The following is an 18,010-nucleotide window of genomic DNA, read 5'->3' on the forward strand; positions in this document are numbered from 1 at the left end:
GTGACGGCTTGCCTGAGGACGGGGATGGTTGTTTTAAGTTGGCGGAAGGGAGAAGAGCACGGTCTCGGGCCGTCGGGGGGTGATCCGATATGTTTGGTCCATTTCAGGCCGGCTGCAGGGGAATGCTGGAACATTTATGCGCTGCAGGAATCAGCGCCGTCTTTTTCCGGGTGCTCGGGGAATCCCCGAGGTGGGAGACAGCTTGCCTGAGGCTGGGGATGGTTGGGCACGTCCTTGGCCGCTTCGGCAAAAGGGGAAGAGGAAGGGGGTAGGGAGTTACCTGCAGCCGCCTGAGAAACCATGCATTCTTTGTTTGTTTTGTATTATTAGTTTGCATTTCTGTTGAAGAAAGAGTGGATGCCTTTCGAATGATGGAGGTGGTGCGTCGGTGTGCGGTTGTTTCGTTAGTTTGGCAGCCAGTCTCCAGCGATTCCTGGGCAGGGAAGGAGTAGGGAAACACGCGAAGCGTGTTTCCCTACTCCTCCCCCTTCCTTGTTCGCTGTTTGCTGCTGGCTGGGTCGCAGGTAATCCTTCCAGTTGGGCCGCAGCTTGTCCTGTTCGCCCACATCCCAGATGGTGACGGGCACGTTGTTTTCCGGCTCCTCTGACTCCATGTCAAGCGATCCCAAATATAGTCTGTGCTATAGGCCCTCTGGCACTCTTCAGTACTGGCATTAGGCATTTAAAATTCCCCCCCTCCCCCAGTCTATTTTTGCACATACCCACAGCAGGAATATTCTTCTCTCGTTCCAGCGGTGGTTCTGTGCTCTCCGTGCTGCACAGGTAATGAGCCATTCTGCTGGGGAATGCTCCTCCCTTATTGTCACGTAGTTTCCTCTGATTGGTCCTTCTTACGTTGCCTAGTTTTGCCTGGGAACGGTGTTGTGATGGTCCTTTGTGTTTCAGAATGTTGAGTGTGCTTTTCTGATTGGTCTGTCATGCGAGGGCGGGGTAGAGAGACATGGTCAGTGTTCTGGCTTCACCACCATGAATCCATGAACCCTTCAGTGAGTGACTGAGTGACTTCAGAACGTTGTCTTCAGAACGTTGAGGGTGAGTTTTATTATAGTAGATATGTAAACATCAAAAAGGAGAGTAGACAATCTAACGGTCATACACATATTGCAGAAATCTACAATAAAAGACCCGTGTACCAAAACTGATGTCTGGAACATAACATGACATGAGGTTGGGATCCAGTAAGCAGATTTAAACAAAGGGGTAACATTAGCATTATATATCAATTTAATTGCTGAATTTTAAATAGCTTGGAGGCAGTGGACAAGGTAGTATAGCATCAGCTAATAAGGACAGTGAAAATCAGTGTGAGTCAAGTGGTCTTTTCCAGAAACACTCACATAGCCCATATATTCTGAAGGACCGTAAAACAATATTTGACTAATGAAGATATTTGTATGGAGAATGAAAGCTAGGAATCAAAGAAACAGCTAAGATTTTCAGAGAACACTCTGTAAGAAGCTTGTTCACTACCAGTAGAAGATCTACAGCAGGAACCAAAGATCACCTGAAGATCCACATGGCTTTGGGTTTAGATGGATTGAGCTTTAAACAATATGCCTCAAGCTACAAAGTCACTATAGAAGGATAGAGATCGAGAGGGCTTAAATCAGGTTTAGTAGGATTGGTACAGTGACACCATCCGGGAAAACTGAGCATTGATTCCAAATGTTTGAATCAAAAAGGCTAAGGCAATGGGCAACCGGAAGATACTGAATCATGGAAAGAAACATATAATGTGTTATGCAATAAGAAAGAGTGAAACCACCACAGTACTGTGCCCCTGATGCCGCACTCTTTGAAGTATAACACTACCGGTGCATGATTGACTGGGTCAATGATAGCAAAAAGGCCTAAGCAGATCACCAAGGTCATTTTATCGAGAAAGCTGTGAATCTTGGTTAACATTGTTATCAGACAAGTTTCTATTCTATGATGTATTCTAAAACTGGCTTGTCTGAGTTGAAGAATATTTAATTTTTCTACAAAGGCTCTCAACTAATTTAAAACTGTTCTCTCTACTAACTTACTAACATATAGAAGATTCAATACAAGATGAAAGCTTCATGGGTGGAAGAAGCCAAGATGCCACTCTTTCAGAATAGGTTTAACTACCATAATTTTCCAAACAATTGGAAACTCTTCTGTGATTAGACTAGTATTTATCATACTCAGAATATACAGGTGAAGGGTTTGATATGAAGTCTTTAGTAGTTTTGAAGGGACTAGATCCAATTCAGAAATGGAAGAGGTTTGGAACTGGAGTCAGTGGATAAAAATGGAACCAGATGATTCTTTATTAGCCTCAGCAACTGTGAATAATGATAACCCCGACACAGCTGTGTTTCAGCATTCAAATATGCCTGTGTCAGGAGTAAACTATCTTTTAAAGAACACTGCATTACTTATGTATTTATTTATTTATTTTATTTATCAAGGAAAAATGGAACCAGATGATTCTTTATTAGCCTCAGCAACTCTGAATAATGATAACCCCAACACAGCTGTGTTTCGGCATTCAAATATGCCTGTATCAAGAGTAAATTATCTTTTGAAGAACACTGCATTAGTTATGTATTTATTAATTTTATTTATCAAGGAAAAATCCACTGAAGTGGAGAACTCTGAGATCCCACGAGATGCAACAGCGATAAGAGGAGTGGGAAAAAAGACCGTGGACTCTAGAGATGAGTCGGAGCACCGTGTTTCAGTCAGTGGTCTGCCTCATGCGACCAGATCAGATTTTGATGTTGAATGTGATTGTATGGTCTTTTTCAAGACCTCTACTTTATGTTCTTTGCTATAAGACACCCATATTGGAGAAATTCCATCAAAAAACTCCTGAGGCAGGCCATTTGCTGAAACACAGTGCCGTATCGAGTCTTTTTTATCAATAAATTCCCTTTTAAGTAAATTAGGCTCTCTGACTCATCTCTGGAATCCACGGTCATTTTCCCACTCCTCATACCACTTTATTTTATTTATGACATTTTTACACCACATTAGCTCAAGAGTAACTCAGGTTCAATGTGGCTTACATAAAAAACAATTAAATGAATGATACATATTAAAAATTACATAAACAGATTATAAAGTACAATAAATAATGCTATCCTATTGGCTTTGTAAAACAAATATAACATATGTGGTGAGAGTGGAGGAGTGGCCTAGTGGTTAGAGTGGTGGACTTTGGTCCTGAGGAACTGAGTTCAATTCCCACTTCAGGTATAGGCAGCTCCTTGTGACTCTGGGCAAGTCACTTAACCCTCCATTGCCCCATGCAAGCCGCATTGAGCCTGCCATGAGTGGGAAAGCACAGGGTACAAATGTAACAAAAAAAAATTAACCTGGATGTTCTTTAGGGTAGATGGATAAAGAAGAAGATTAAATAATAATGAAGTTTGTAAACAAAGAAGTGAAGATGAATAAATATGTGTACAATTAGGGCTAGATAGGATTAGGGAGGAAAGAAGAATAAGTGAAATTAATTGTATGAATGGATAATGTTCAAATAGAATTATTTGTTTTCTGAAAGGCTAAATTGAAAAAAAATGAGTTTTCAACAGTCCCGGTTCTGTCTCGCTGACAACACCAAAGGAGAACAGAAAGGCTGCCAAGGTTTGCTTTAACTCCTCTCTTATCTGAAAAGATGAGCATATCGTACTGTCCAGCTATGCTGATGTTAAACTGGTAGAAGAACCTTTTTGGAACTTGAATGTCATTGATGCCTAATCAAGTGCTCTTTGAAAGATAATTTAGCCCTGACGCAGGCATATTTGAATGCCAAAAAACAGCTGCATCGGGTTTACCATTATTCACAGTTGTTGAGACTAATAATGAATCATGTGGTTCCATTTTTATCCACTGACTCTACTTTTTATTGACTCTGTGGTTTGCTCCATTTGTGAAGGTTTTTTTCCTTCTCCTTCTCCTCCGTACAGATGTTTGGAAGAAAATGTTTTCCAGGGAGATCAAGTTGACTGTGATGAACTCTTCCCAGAAGGAAATCTGAGAGGTAGATAACTAGAAAGAGTCCAGCTCCAAGTTAGAGTCAAATATATCATCAGGTTGTTGTTCTTTCTCTCTCTTAAATTGTAGTATATATAGAACTATATCTGTAGTGAAGGACTGATGGAATATTTGAGACTTTAGAAGAAAGGAGGCAAACTGATTTGTAGAAGGAAACAATGCAATTTTGGGAGGAGCACTGGGGTTGTCGGTGAGTTCATGGACAAAGCAATAGCTCTCAGCAATTCCATTGGAGTAATAGGCCTTTTTTTTTTGCTGATTTTAAACTAAGTTGATCATACTTAAGACTATTCATATAAGCTGCCAGTAATGAAGGTGATTTGCTTTTAAGTCACAGATGTTTGGCATACTGAATCTATGTTTTTTGTGTGTTTTTTTAAAGAAATCTCAAACCCTAAGGATACCATGGGTTTTTGCAATGTTCAGAGTATCATAATAAATGACAGCAGATAAAAACTGTACGGTCGAAGGCAAGATGGCGTCTGAATAGGACGTGTGTGAAACAGCTCCTCACTCAACTCCCTCTAGCTGTTTTTTTTTCCCTTAAAAAAATACATTTCCATGCCCAAGAGACGGGGCAAACAGAGGGCTTACCCTGCTCCCTATGCAAGACAGGACAGGAATTGGGACCGATGGACCGTTTCACTGTTCCCAGAGTAGAATTGACTGGGCAACAACCCTTGCTGCAGGAGGGATCGATGAGAGGAGAACCGACCTACCTGCCTGAGGGAGAGACCACTCTGAGCCCAGAGGAACGGAGTCCTCCTTCGATGCCGGCAATGCTGGCAGACCAGAGCCCTGGATTGACTAGACCCGATGAGGAGATGTCTGATCTGGGAGCAGGGGCAGACTCTGCTAGCAGAATGCCGAGTGCAGCAGTGCTGGTGGTTACTGCTGAGAATACCGAAGGAGTAGTTGAATCACAGAAGAGCAAGACTGGCTCTGAGAAAGGAGCTCAGGAAGAGGTAACATTGAAATTATTTCCTAAAAAACCGGAGAAAATAACCCTAGAAAAAATTTGGGATGCTTTGGAATGTTTAGAAGATTCTTTAACCCAGAAACTATCTCCAATAGTTAAAGTTACTCAATCAAATCAAGCTAAAATAGCAGACTTGGAAAAACAGTTGGAACAATCTAAAACTTTTGAACAAACAATTATACTTGAAACAAATCAAATTAAAGAGAGCCAAATAACTTTAATAAAAGAAAATGTATACTTACAGAGGAAAATAGAAACTTTAGAAAATTTACAAAGGATGAAAACATTGAGACTTATAAATTTTCCTAAAGTTCCAGCAGTGGCTCCTTTAATAACATTCAAAAGATATCTTTCTGAAGTATTAAAAATTACTGAATAATTGTTTCCACCTGTAGCAAGGATTTATTATTTGGCTCCCTATGTTAAGAAACCAAGTGAGCGCATAATACCATCTATGGAAATCCCATTTGAGGAGCTAAATTTGAATTTATCACAAACAATTGAAGATGAACTATGTGGAGTACAACCTGCTACATTAATTATAGACTTTGTTCTACAGCCGGATCGGGACTGGATCTTGAAAACTTTCTTTAAACATAGACATGAAGTCTTTCTGAATTGCAAAGTCAAAGTATTTCTTGATATTGCTAGACAAACTCAGAAAAGACGTCAGTCTTTTTTGAAACTTCGTGATCGTGTATTGTCACAGGGGGGAATTTTCTGGCTTAATTTTCCTTGCAAATGTGTTGTTAAATTTCAATCAATTAAATATGTTTTTTTTGAGAGTGATCAGTTAGCAAAATTCCTGGACTCCAGACAAGAACCAGCCGTAAACTCTCTTGTGCTTCCTCCATTAGTATCTACTCCGTGATAGCATAAGTGGGAACATGTTCTATTCATTTTTTCCTATGTTAACCAATTTTTGAATTGTGCCTTGCCTATAATTGTGGACTTTAGCAGTAATTATCATTTAATAGATTTTCTTTATAAAATATTTTCTTGTATGGTATGATAATACTCCTTTTCTGTACAAGTGTATCTTGTAAAATTCATTAAAATTACAAATAAAATTAAAAAAAAAAAAAAAAAAAAACTGTACGGTCCATCCAGTCTGCCCAACAAGATAAACTCATTTTACATGGTATGTGATACTTTATATGTATACCCGAGTTTGATTTGTCCTTGCCATTCTCAGGGCACAGACCGTAGAAGTCTGCCCAGCAGTACAAGGTTGCAAAACTTCAAGTCTATCTAGGACTTGGGAGAGGACACATGTTTATCAGTAGAGCAGATCATAAAATCGTGCAGAAGATGACATTGCAAAGTAAAGGAGTCTGCATCTAAACTCCTGAGAGTTCTCAACCACTTGGTCTTCCCAGACTTGGGTGATTGAGAGAAAGAAAGGTGAAGACACTCACTAATAAGGAAGTGACCAATCCAGGGTATTTCTCTTGATATTATGTATAGAGGTAAATAGAGATTCAGCAATAGAGAAGAAGGATATAAGCCAAACCAGGATCATTAACCTGACAGAGCAAAACCTCGGCATGTGGAGAGGGTTAAGTAAGTTCTTAGTCGGGAGTCTCGATTCAGGATTTCCCCACCTCCCTCCCACCCGCCCGCTGTCACCCAAGCCACTGCTTCCCTCCCTCCTGCTGTCACCCAAGCCACTGTCGCTTACCATAGCAGTGCCCAAGGTCTCTCTATTGGTGCAGGTAAGGAAGTTGCTCTATAAGCGCGCAGCCAGAACAGAAACTGACATCAGGGGGTGGGACCAGCAGTCGAGCCAAGCAAGGAGGTTCAATAGACAGGAATGGAAATGAGCCTATGTAGTCCACTGTAAGCAAGGAAGCCAATTTGGTTAATCTCTGTTTCCACTCCCCCGCACAGCCGTCCTTGCCATACACTCAAATCAAAGCAAACAAACCTATCAGCTGCTGCTTACACATTGTCGTTCTTTATTGTTGGTCCATCTCTAACAAGTCTAAAGCTGTTTCTGTTGGATAGGAAGTGCCGTAAAAGGTGGAGGAGAAAAGAAATAACAATTTAATATCTCTAAAACAGCTTCACAGAGTATTGTAGCTGGTAGAAACAGAAATTATAAACTCTGTAGTTTGTGCCCATTTTTATTCACTGTTCTTCTATACAATACTGATGGTCAGATTTCAGTGAGTATATCCTGTTTCCTGATGGGTTCATCTTAACAGTTGTTGTAATCTACCTTGGGAAGCTTGGTGTTGTAAAGATAATGGAAAATATTGAAATTACATGGAAGTAGAATTGAACTCTCCTTTCATTAGGGCACATGGAATCACATCTTCATCTATTTTGTAGAAGTCTGTCTTTTAGATACACAGATGGATTACTGTGTTCTGAACGTTGTTCAGGGGCAAGGAACCCATTGGTTTAGCTTTGAGCAGCAGCAATAAAATCACAAAGAAAGGTGCATCCGCCAAATATGACTATGATCTTGCCCCAAAACTTATTGATGTTTTGCAGGCTTTTCAGGAAACCACAACAATTGCATCTGGTGAACAGTATGCTACTGTGTCTGTTGCTCATCCGCTGGTTGAACACCTGATTAATTCAATCGATATAGCACACAAAGATCCTTTGGAAACTGGTGGCGATGTTTTTTGTTTCTGTGTACCCAGCACCTCTGTGCTCTCAGAAAGATTTTTTTCTGCTTCACTATTTCAATCAAGTTAAATTGAATCAAATTGAATTGAAAAAACAAATTTTTTTGAAAGAATTGAATTGTATTGAATCAAAAATTTTTTGACTGAATCGGACAGCACTAGTTCTTGGTACTGACCTGCTTCCTCCTCCAGCTGGGCGCTGACTTCCTGGAACTACTTTGCTTGTCCGTGGCAAAGGTACCTGACCCTCTTCTTCAGGTACTCAATCTGCACGGAAAAGAGAGAGAGAGAGAGAGAGGCTGAGTCACTATTGCCCCATGGAGGTTCTTTCTGCTTCCTTGTTGGGTCCGCCATGAACTCTGTGGATTGACAGGGGGTGCTTCCTACCAGAGCATATATATAGGCTCAGCCTCCTAGTACTGCCTTCTGAGAGTGCATTGGTGCATATCTGGCACAGGGATAGCTCTGCTAGCCTGGCCATGGACTACTGATATAGCAACCTGAAATATTACTTTCCCCACCTTGCATAGGCTATCTCCATCACTGTGCTGTGTTCTTAGGTAGGCTGTATATACACCACATATATACTGATGGGGACAGAGAGTCTTGTGGTACAAGACTGGGTTCAAGCCAGGCTTTACATGGAACATCTGCTGCATGGCTCTGCTTACATTTGTAGTTCCTTTAAGTATAAGTGCTCCCCTTTCAACTACCCTCCCCTTCATCTTGAGGATCTTATAGCCAGTGGCGTAGCAAGGGGGGAGGGGTGATCCGCCCCGGGTGTCAGCTCAGGGGGTGGGGTGCTCCCTGCCAGCTCCCCCCCTCAGCGAATCGACACCCCACCCCCCCCCGACCAGCTCCCGCACCCTACCTTTAAAAAGAATATCGGGAGGCGAGGCGCAGCGCCTCGCGCCTGCCCTGCACGTAAAAGAAATGTGGACCGTCGAGTCTTCCCTCGCTCTATCTGTCCCGCCCTCCGCTGATGCAACTTCCTATTTCTGGAAGGGCGGGACAAACAGAGCGAGAGAAGGCCCGACGGTCCACATTTGTTTTACGTGCAGGGCAGGTGCAAGGCGCTGCGCCTCGCCTTCCGATATTCTTTTCAAAGGTAGGGTGCGGGAGGGGGGTGTCATTGTGCTGCACCCAGGGGGGGGGTGCAACGGCGAACCACCCCGGGTGGCAACCCCCCCTGCTACGCCACTGCTTATAGCCTCCTCTGTGGGGTTCCACAAGGTTCTCTATTAGTTCCTATGATTTTTAATATTTACCTGGCCCCACCTGCTCAGCATTATCTAATCGCTAGACCTAACCCCTTAAGTATATGCTGATGACATACAAATTATTGGGAAACTAGATTGTAGCAATTAGATTGTGAGCACTCCAGGGACAGAGAAATACCCAGTGTACATGAATGTAACTCACCTTGAGCTACTACTGAAGAAGGTGTGAGCAAAATCCAAATTAATAAAATAAAGTAGGAACAATATCATAGGAATGATTGCCCAACATGATGGTACACAAATTTTAAGGGGGGAGTAGTTCTATCAAAAATAGATTGAAGGGTGGAGTGAAGTAAAGACACTTAATGCTGCAAAGAGAGAGCATTGAAAGTGCTTGGTATGGGGGAGCAACTAGCTAGAAGAATATAAATGCTAACATTATTAGTCCTGCAATATGTGATGGGAGGGGCAGGAGTACTGGTGGGCGATGAAAGGTGGGCAAGACAGAATTGTGCCAAGTAATAACCAGAGTAGGGAACAGGAGTGGTTGTGAAATCTGAAATTAATCACGCAGATGGTGATAAGCAAGTTCAATGTGTGGCCAGCTGTGTGTGTCGGAAGGGAAAATAATTGAGTAGGGTCCAGATTATAAAGGAATGAAAGGGAGTATCATGCAGTAGAGTCATGGGGATGGAAGAATGCATAGGGCAATCGGGTCAATGAGAGCTTGCATGGATAATTAGGTAACAGGATGAGGCTGGTAACCAGAAGAAAAGAGAGTGGAGGTGGGCCAGACAGAGAAAAAGGCCAATCCCTACACAAGACAGGAGCATAAGAGTTGAGGAGAGTGTGGAGATAATATGGAAGAATAAATCACAGCTAATCCATCTCCTCTTTTCCCAGTGCCACTGGGATAAAGAAACTGGTAATCAGAAGGACATGCCTGATGGAGGTAGGAATAATCTGAATCACAAAGCGTTGCCAAGTCTCAGTGAGGCATGGTATGTCCAGAGAGGGAATGAATTAAGTGGATTTTCCACAAATAGATCAGATAAATTTAAAGGCTAATCTGCAAAGGTGATGGGTGTGGGTGAGCAATAGGAACAGAAGCAGCAGAGGAACACTGAGGGATAGAGATACGAGTTTAGGATCTTACCTGATGTGCCACAAGGTAGGGTGACAAACAGGCTATCCAATAGCCTGACATGACTGGAATATGGGCCATATACATTATATACATTAAAACAGTTTTACAGGTTTATTCATTAACCGTCAGTAAGGTCATGAAACAATTTTATATATATATTGGATCATCAGAAATTGTTTCATGACCTTACTGACGGTTAATGAATAAACCTGTAAAATTGTATTTAAAGAAGTTGGGCATACATGTGTGAGTGATCGATTGGCTCCCTTCATGCGATTAAACGTGGAGTAGTGCATTAAAGAATTATAGTACATGTATTGCTATGGTCATCCCTAGCATTTAGTGGGCGTTAAAAATGCTATCATGCCTTTGTAAACGATCCCCTCAGTTTCCATGAAGAAGCTTGATGTAAGTGAAACAGAGATCCCAGTCAAGACTTTTATATTTAAGCTAAGTGCCCGCTTTTTTGTATATGCTAAGATGAAAATAAATGATGGTTTGAACACAGTTTTTTTTTTTTGGTGCACATTGATTATTAAAAACCTTAAGGAGGCTTTTTATGACCAATGATAGAAATAGAGCCAAGTTAATGCTGACACAATGCTATGAATAAGGTGTCACGGCTGACTTTTGAGTTCTTTATCCTCCTTATTTATATTTTTAATAGTTTGAATATTTTGCTGTCAGATACAGTTATAAAGTTCAGCTTGATTTTGGTATTGGTCACAATAATTCTTTAGCTGAAATTTCCCTGTTTTTGTTTTTGAGTGTGTCTTCAGATTGGAGGGGTGGCCAATGTAATGCAGTTTGTTTGTTTTTTTTAAAGGGCTGAAATCAATGCTGGGCAAAATGATTGAAGCTATCACACAAAGCTGTGTTTATATTTATAGTCAGTAACGTGACATGGAGGCAACCTATGGAACTTTGTAAGTCTAAGTGCTTTGAAAATGAGCCCCACAGTATCATAGTAACAGGCGGCAGATAGAAGGACTTTTACTAAGCCACGGTAACATTTTTAGCTCGCGGTAGAAATCAATTGGCGGTAAACACTAAGACGCCCATAGCAATATAATGGGAGTCTTGGTGTTTACTGCCAGCTGATTTCTGCCACAAGCTAAAAACAGTACCATGGCTTAGTAAAAGACCCCAGCAGAGACTAACATGGCCCATCTAGTCTGCCCAGTAAAGAGTCATACTTGCTGCTCTATGCAGAACATGTAGGCTCCTCTATGCCTTTGTTTAGGATTGTACCTGCCACTTAGTACAGGTTACACCCCTCTGTCATTTGTTTTCCTTTGATCTCATCCTCTTGCTAGAGATAGGGATCCTCTATATTTATCCCATACCTCTTTGACATCTGTCACTGTTTTTGGAATGAGTCAATATGGATTCAGCAAGAACATATCTTACCAATTTATTAGATTTTTTCAGGGTATAAACAAATAAGTGGATAATAGTGAGTTGGCTGGAATAGTGAATATGGATTTTTGGAAAACATTTACAGACTCCTTAGAAAATTAAAAGAGTCATGGAATAGGAAGGAGGTCATGCCCCTTTGTGATGTGCAAGCTGGATGAAAGATTGGAAGCAGTGAGTAGGACAAAATGATCAGTTGCCCACATGGAAAATGGTAATAAGTAGTGTGCCCCAAGGGTCTGTACTGGGATCTGTGCTATTTAACATAAATGATCTGAAGATAGGAGTGATAAAACAGGCAATTAAAAGTTGCTAAAAGTACAGAGGATTGGAAGGATTTGTAGAAAGATCTTGGGCTTCTAATTAGGAGATGAAGATTAATGTAGAGAAGAACAAAGTGATGCACATAGGGAAAAATAATCCCAAATATAGGTAGAAAAGGCTGGATTCTGAGTTAGGAGGCACCACTCAAGGAAAATGTAGGATAACATTTTCAGCTCAGAGTGCTGTGGTGCTAAAACATCAAGTATAATGTTAGGGGTTGTTCAAAATGGAATGGAGAGTAAATTGAGAATACCATTATGTCTCTGTTGTTTTTTTATGCTATGACTGCACCTTGAGTATTGTATGCTGTTCTGATTGTCTCACCCCAAAATGGATATAGCAAAAGTAGAAAAGATTCTGAAAAGTGCAACAAAATTATAAAGGGGGTGGAACTCCCTAATGGAGAAAGGGGAAACAGATTAGGGCTCTTCAGCTTGGAGAAGGGGTTCTCAAGTCAACTCAGTTCTCAGGACACACCTAGCCAGTCAAGATTTCAGGATACTCACAATGAATATGCATGAGATAAATTTGCATACAATGGAGGTAGTGCATGTAGATTTTTTTTTCTCATGCATATTCATTGTGGATATCCTGCAAACCCGACTAGCTAGGTGTGTCCCAAGGACTGGATTGAGAACCCCTGGCTTGGAGTAAGAGACATATATCAAGGCGAGCATTGCGTGGGCCAGACCCTGACACAGCAGGCCAGTGGTCCTATTGTCTATAACTGCAAACAAAAGCTAAGTCACACATTATTGAAATCTCTTTTGAGATACGAGTTAAATATTTTAATGATTGGATGTAAATTTGTTTTAAAGTTCTAAATAAAGAAAAAGTATTTCTAAAAAATGAAAATAATTTATGGTAAGATAGCAACAGAGAGTTTAAAAATGAGTTCAAAATTTTAAGTCATTACAGCAGATCAGTGAAAGGCAAGGCGAGCGAAGAGTTGATCTGGCTCTTATGAAACTGAGGTCTATGACCTTTCATTCTAAAAAAAACTTTAATTTTGGTTTCTGGAAGTATAAGATGCTGGGTCATATGAGATTGTTATTTGTATATTCTACCCCCATTTACTTTAAATTAGATTCCTATGTGGGCCCTCTGAAGTTGATTTAGAGTAAGAGGAGGCATGATAAAATTGTATAAAATTATAAGTGGAGTAGAGAAGTTAAATAGGAGTAGTTTAACCTTCCAAACTACACTAAACAAATGGGACACTCCATGATACTGATCAGCAGATTGAAAACTAATCATATCAAAGTATTTTCTTTTCATGCAGCATGTAATTAAGCTGTGGAATTGGTTGCTGGAGGAATGGTCAGGACAACTAACTGGAAGGGTTAAGAAGAAGTTTGGACCGGTTCCTTGATGAAAATGCTCTCTCAAAATGAAAGAGAAATAGATCTACATTTTGGGATCTCTTGGGCATGTGTAAGGAAACTGGACTCAATGGACCTTGAACTGAGTCAGAATAGCTTTTCTAATGTTCTTACATAGTAACATAGTAGATGACGGCAGAAAAAGACCTGCATGGTCCATCCAGTCTGCCCAACAAGATAAACTCATATGTGCTACTTTTTGTGTATACCTTACCTTGATTTGTACCTGTCCTTTTCAGGACACAGACCGTGTAAGTCTGCCCAGCACTATCCCCACCTCCCAACCACCAGCCCCTCCTCCCACCACCAGCTCTGGCACAGACCGTATAAGTCTGCCCAGCACTATCCCCGCCTCCCGCCACCGGCTCTGCCACCCAATCTTGGCTAAGCTCCTTAGGATCCATTCCTTCTGAACAGGATTCCTTTATGTTTGTCCCACGTGTGTTTGAATTCTGTTACCGTTTTCATTTCCACCATCTCCCGCAGGAGGGCATTCCAAGCATCTAATGTTCTTATATATATATATATATATATATACAGTGGTGGAAATAAGTATTTGATCCCTTGCTGATTTTGTAAGTTTGCCCACTGACAAAGACATGAGCAGCCCATAATTGAAGGGTAGGTTATTGGTAACAGTGAGAGATAGCACATCACAAATTAAATCCGGAAAATCACATTGTGGAAAGTATATGAATTTATTTGCATTCTGCAGAGGGAAATAAGTATTTGATCCCCCACCAACCAGTAAGAGATCTGGCCCCTACAGACCAGGTAGATGCTCCAAATCAACTCGTTACCTGCATGACAGACAGCTGTCGGCAATGGTCACCTGTATGAAAGACACCTGTCCACAGACTCAGTGAATCAGTCAGACTCTAACCTCTACAAAATGGCCAAGAGCAAGGAGCTGTCTAAGGATGTCAGGGACAAGATCATACACCTGCACAAGGCTGGAATGGGCTACAAAACCATCAGTAAGACGCTGGGCGAAAAGGAGACAACTGTTGGTGCCATAGTAAGAAAATGGAAGAAGTACAAAATGACTGTCAATCGACAAAGATCTGGGGCTCCACGCAAAATCTCACCTCGTGGGGTATCCTTGATCATGAGGAAGGTTAGAAATCAGCCTACAACTACAAGGGGGGAACTTGTCAATGATCTCAAGGCAGCTGGGACCACTGTCACCACGAAAACCATTGGTAACACATTACGACATAACGGATTGCAATCCTGCAGTGCCCGCAAGGTCCCCCTGCTCCGGAAGGCACATGTGACGGCCCGTCTGAAGTTTGCCAGTGAACCCCTGGATGATGCCGAGAGTGATTGGGAGAAGGTGCTGTGGTCAGATGAGACAAAAATTGAGCTCTTTGGCATGAACTCAACTCGCCGTGTTTGGAGGAAGAGAAATGCTGCCTATGACCCAAAGAACACCGTCCCCACTGTCAAGCATGGAGGTGGAAATGTTATGTTTTGGGGGTGTTTCTCTGCTAAGGGCACAGGACTACTTCACCGCATCAATGGGAGAATGGATGGGGCCATGTACCGTACAATTCTGAGTGACAACCTCCTTCCCTCCGCCAGGGCCTTAAAAATGGGTCGTGGCTGGGTCTTCCAGCACAACAATGACCCAAAACATACAGCCAAGGCAACAAAGGAGTGGCTCAGGAAGAAGCACATTAGGGTCATGGAGTGGCCTAGCCAGTCACCAGACCTTAATCCCATTGAAAACTTATGGAGGGAGCTGAAGCTGCGAGTTGCCAAGCGACAGCCCAGAACTCTTAATGATTTAGAGATGATCTGCAAAGAGGAGTGGACCAAAATTCCTCCTGACATGTGTGCAAACCTCATCATCAACTACAGAAGACGTCTGACCGCTGTGCTTGCCAACAAGGGTTTTGCCACCAAGTATTAGGTATTGCTTGCCAGAGGGATTAAATACTTATTTCCCTCTGCAGAATGCAAATAAATTCATATACTTTCCACAATGTGATTTTCCGGATTTAATTTGTGATGTGCTATCTCTCACTGTTACCAATAACCTACCCTTCAATTATGGGCTGCTCATGTCTTTGTCAGTGGGCAAACTTACAAAATCAGCAAGGGATCAAATACTTATTTCCACCACTGTATATGTAAATTTAACATATGAAAACATAAGAAAAGCCATGCTCGCTGTACAGAAAGTATGCGGGAGCCCTTACCACCACCTCAATGGGATGCGGTAAGGGCTCCCCCCCCCCCCCCCCCCCGAAATGGCTGTGCGGCAAGCCATTTCCTGTAGGAAGATGAGACTTCCCTTTTACAATCTGCAGTAAAAAGGGGGCCTCGGCACGAGTGTAAAACACATGTCAATGCCAGAGCCAGCCCCCTTTTGCCGAAGCTTGGTAAAAAAGAACCTAAGTGACTTGCCCAGAGTCACAAGTATTTGCATTGGAAATTGAATGCAGTTCCCTTGGTTTGCAGGCCATGACACTAACCACTAGACTACTTCTCCACTCCACTGCATTATGATGATTTGCACTAAAGAGATTTCTTTTGTATTCCCTGAGATACCTGGGACCCATCAGTCATTTTTTCTGTTCACATAGAGGATAGTTCTATAAGGGAGTGCTTAGATGCCAGTGCACCCATGTTCACTCTCCACTCATACCACATCCCCTGTCAAAATGTTTTTTGAAAATTCACTAATATGCGGTTTAGTGTGCAGAAACAGGACAAATACTGCTAAATGCTTTAACGTGTTTATGGGGTAGCCCAGGGCCACTGAGAGGGTGGGCATGGGGGCAAGATTCCGCAGGCCAGGCCTCCAAGGATGGCCCGGCGCCAGTGATCAAAAAAGATTGCTCTGCCAGCCATAGGTCCTTCTTTCTGCCATGTCCTTCCTATGCGGAAAGAGGAAGTTACTTCACAGGAGGTCGAACATGGCAGGATAAAGGAACTATAGCTGGCAGAGTACTCTCTCTTGTTTGCTGCTGTGGGATGGTGGCGGCGATGGCGGCAGGGGGGCAGCAGTGGCAGCGGGGGGGGGGGGGGATCGGTGGCAGGGCCCTGAAGATTGCCCTTGGCCCAGTTGTGTCTCTTTGTGGCCCTTGGGTAGCCTGTTCTTGCATGCTAACTGCGCATTAAGCACTTAGGACTAGATTCTATATATGGTACCTGAATAATCTGCATGGAATAAAACCCAACTAGGTGAATTTTCTAAAGCACACATAAATTTTATAGAATAGGCTTAAAATTCTACATGGTTTATAGAATATGCTGAGCGGCTCTCCATGCAACCAAATTTAGTCAAGTCCATTTAGGCCACATTTTACTTGGTGTAAATTGCAACGCCTAAATTAGGTGCAGATCAAGTGTATTCTGTAATAATGCACATAGATTGTAGAAATGCCCATGCCCCACCTATGACCACACCTACTTTTCAACTATGCAACTTAGAATTTTAGGCACAACTCGTTATTTATTTATTTTTATTTTATTTGTAACATTTGTACCCTGCACTATCCCACTCAATAGCAGGCTCAATGCGGCTTACATAGATAGTAGGTTAACAAAATGATATAGAATGGTTCAATATGGCTTACATAGTAAAACAGGATAACAAATAACACAGTTATAGAATACACTTAGCAAATTGTGCCTGTAAATTTCAATTAATATCAATTAGTGTTGATAATTGCTTGTTAATTAACAGCACTGATTAGCTAGTTAAACCAATTAAGTTATGTGCATTGTTATAGAATGTGCTTCGATTTCCACATGGAAATTAAGGCGCCATACATAGAATCCGGGGATTAATGCCCTTTAGTAAAAGGGCTCCTAACCTAAATAAATAAGGAAAATAAAATCCTAACTATAAATACATGATGCTGGGTCCACATTAGGAGTCACAACCCAGGAAAAGTATTTTGTAGTCACCGTGGACAGTAGTACATTGAAACAACAATAGACGAAAGGCAAGAAGAATATTATGAAGTATGATTTGGAAAGGAACAGAAAATAAAAGTGAATGTAATAAAGCCTCTCTATTGATCCATGTGTGACCATGCCTTGAATACCGTTCAGTTGTGGTCATCACCTCTGAAAAAGGACATAACAGAAACAGAAAAAGAGCAGAGAAGGACAACCAAAAAGATAAAGGGGACAGGACTGTTCTTACAGAACAAATGACTTAACAAGTTACAGATTTTTAGCTTGGAGAGATGTGTTTAAAATTAAGTGTGCTGTGAGACAGGTTAATAGGGAAGAGTTATGTACTCTGTCAAACGGTACTAAGAATAGCAGACAAGCAATTGTTATTAGCTTTAAAACAAATTTAAGAAAATGTTTTCTCAGTCAACACAGTCAATTTGTTGCCAGGAAGCTAGTAGTGTAGCTGAGTTTCAAAAAAGTTTACAAAAGTTTCTGGAGGATTATTAATGACACAGGCAGCCATGGCTCCATCTCTTATTTTAGGGAGTTGGTAACATGGGATGGACTTGTTTTCTTCATTCGGATCTACCGTGCACTTTTCAAGAGGCTTCAACTGATAGATCACTGATTTAATGCAGCATGACAATCTTATGTTCATTTTCATAAAGGGAAAGGGAAATGGGACTTGATATACTGCCTTTCTGAGGTTTTTTTTGCAACTACATTCAAAGCAGTTTACATATATTCAGGTACTTATTTGTACCAGGGGCAACGGAGAGTCACAAGGAGCTGGAGTAGGAATTGAACTCAGTTCCCCAGGATCAAAGTCTACTGCACTAACCACTAGGCTACTCCTCCACTCATGTGGATCATGTATGCTGGTAATGCATGCTATTTACACTAAAGAGAGTTCTTTTGCATTCCCTGAGATACCTGGGACC

General features: G+C 41.6%; 1 protein-coding gene across 3 annotated transcripts in view; it reads right to left on the reverse strand.

The window, feature by feature from the left end:
- DSEL (dermatan sulfate epimerase like) overlaps positions 1 to 18,010 on the reverse strand; it is a 30,733-nt gene that overhangs the window by 6,531 nt on the left and 6,192 nt on the right. For 2 of the 3 annotated variants that reach the window (XM_030212623.1, XM_030212614.1), the window contains exon 2: positions 7,842 to 7,932. The gene's annotated coding sequence lies outside the window, so the exon portion shown is untranslated. Of the gene's footprint in view, positions 1 to 6,707; positions 6,902 to 7,841; positions 7,933 to 18,010 lie in introns of those variants that run through there. The other variant, XM_030212632.1, reaches the window with a different exon arrangement.

The sequence above is a fragment of the Microcaecilia unicolor genome, chromosome 1 (assembly GCF_901765095.1).
Source record: "Microcaecilia unicolor chromosome 1, aMicUni1.1, whole genome shotgun sequence".
NCBI lineage: Eukaryota > Metazoa > Chordata > Amphibia > Gymnophiona > Siphonopidae > Microcaecilia > Microcaecilia unicolor.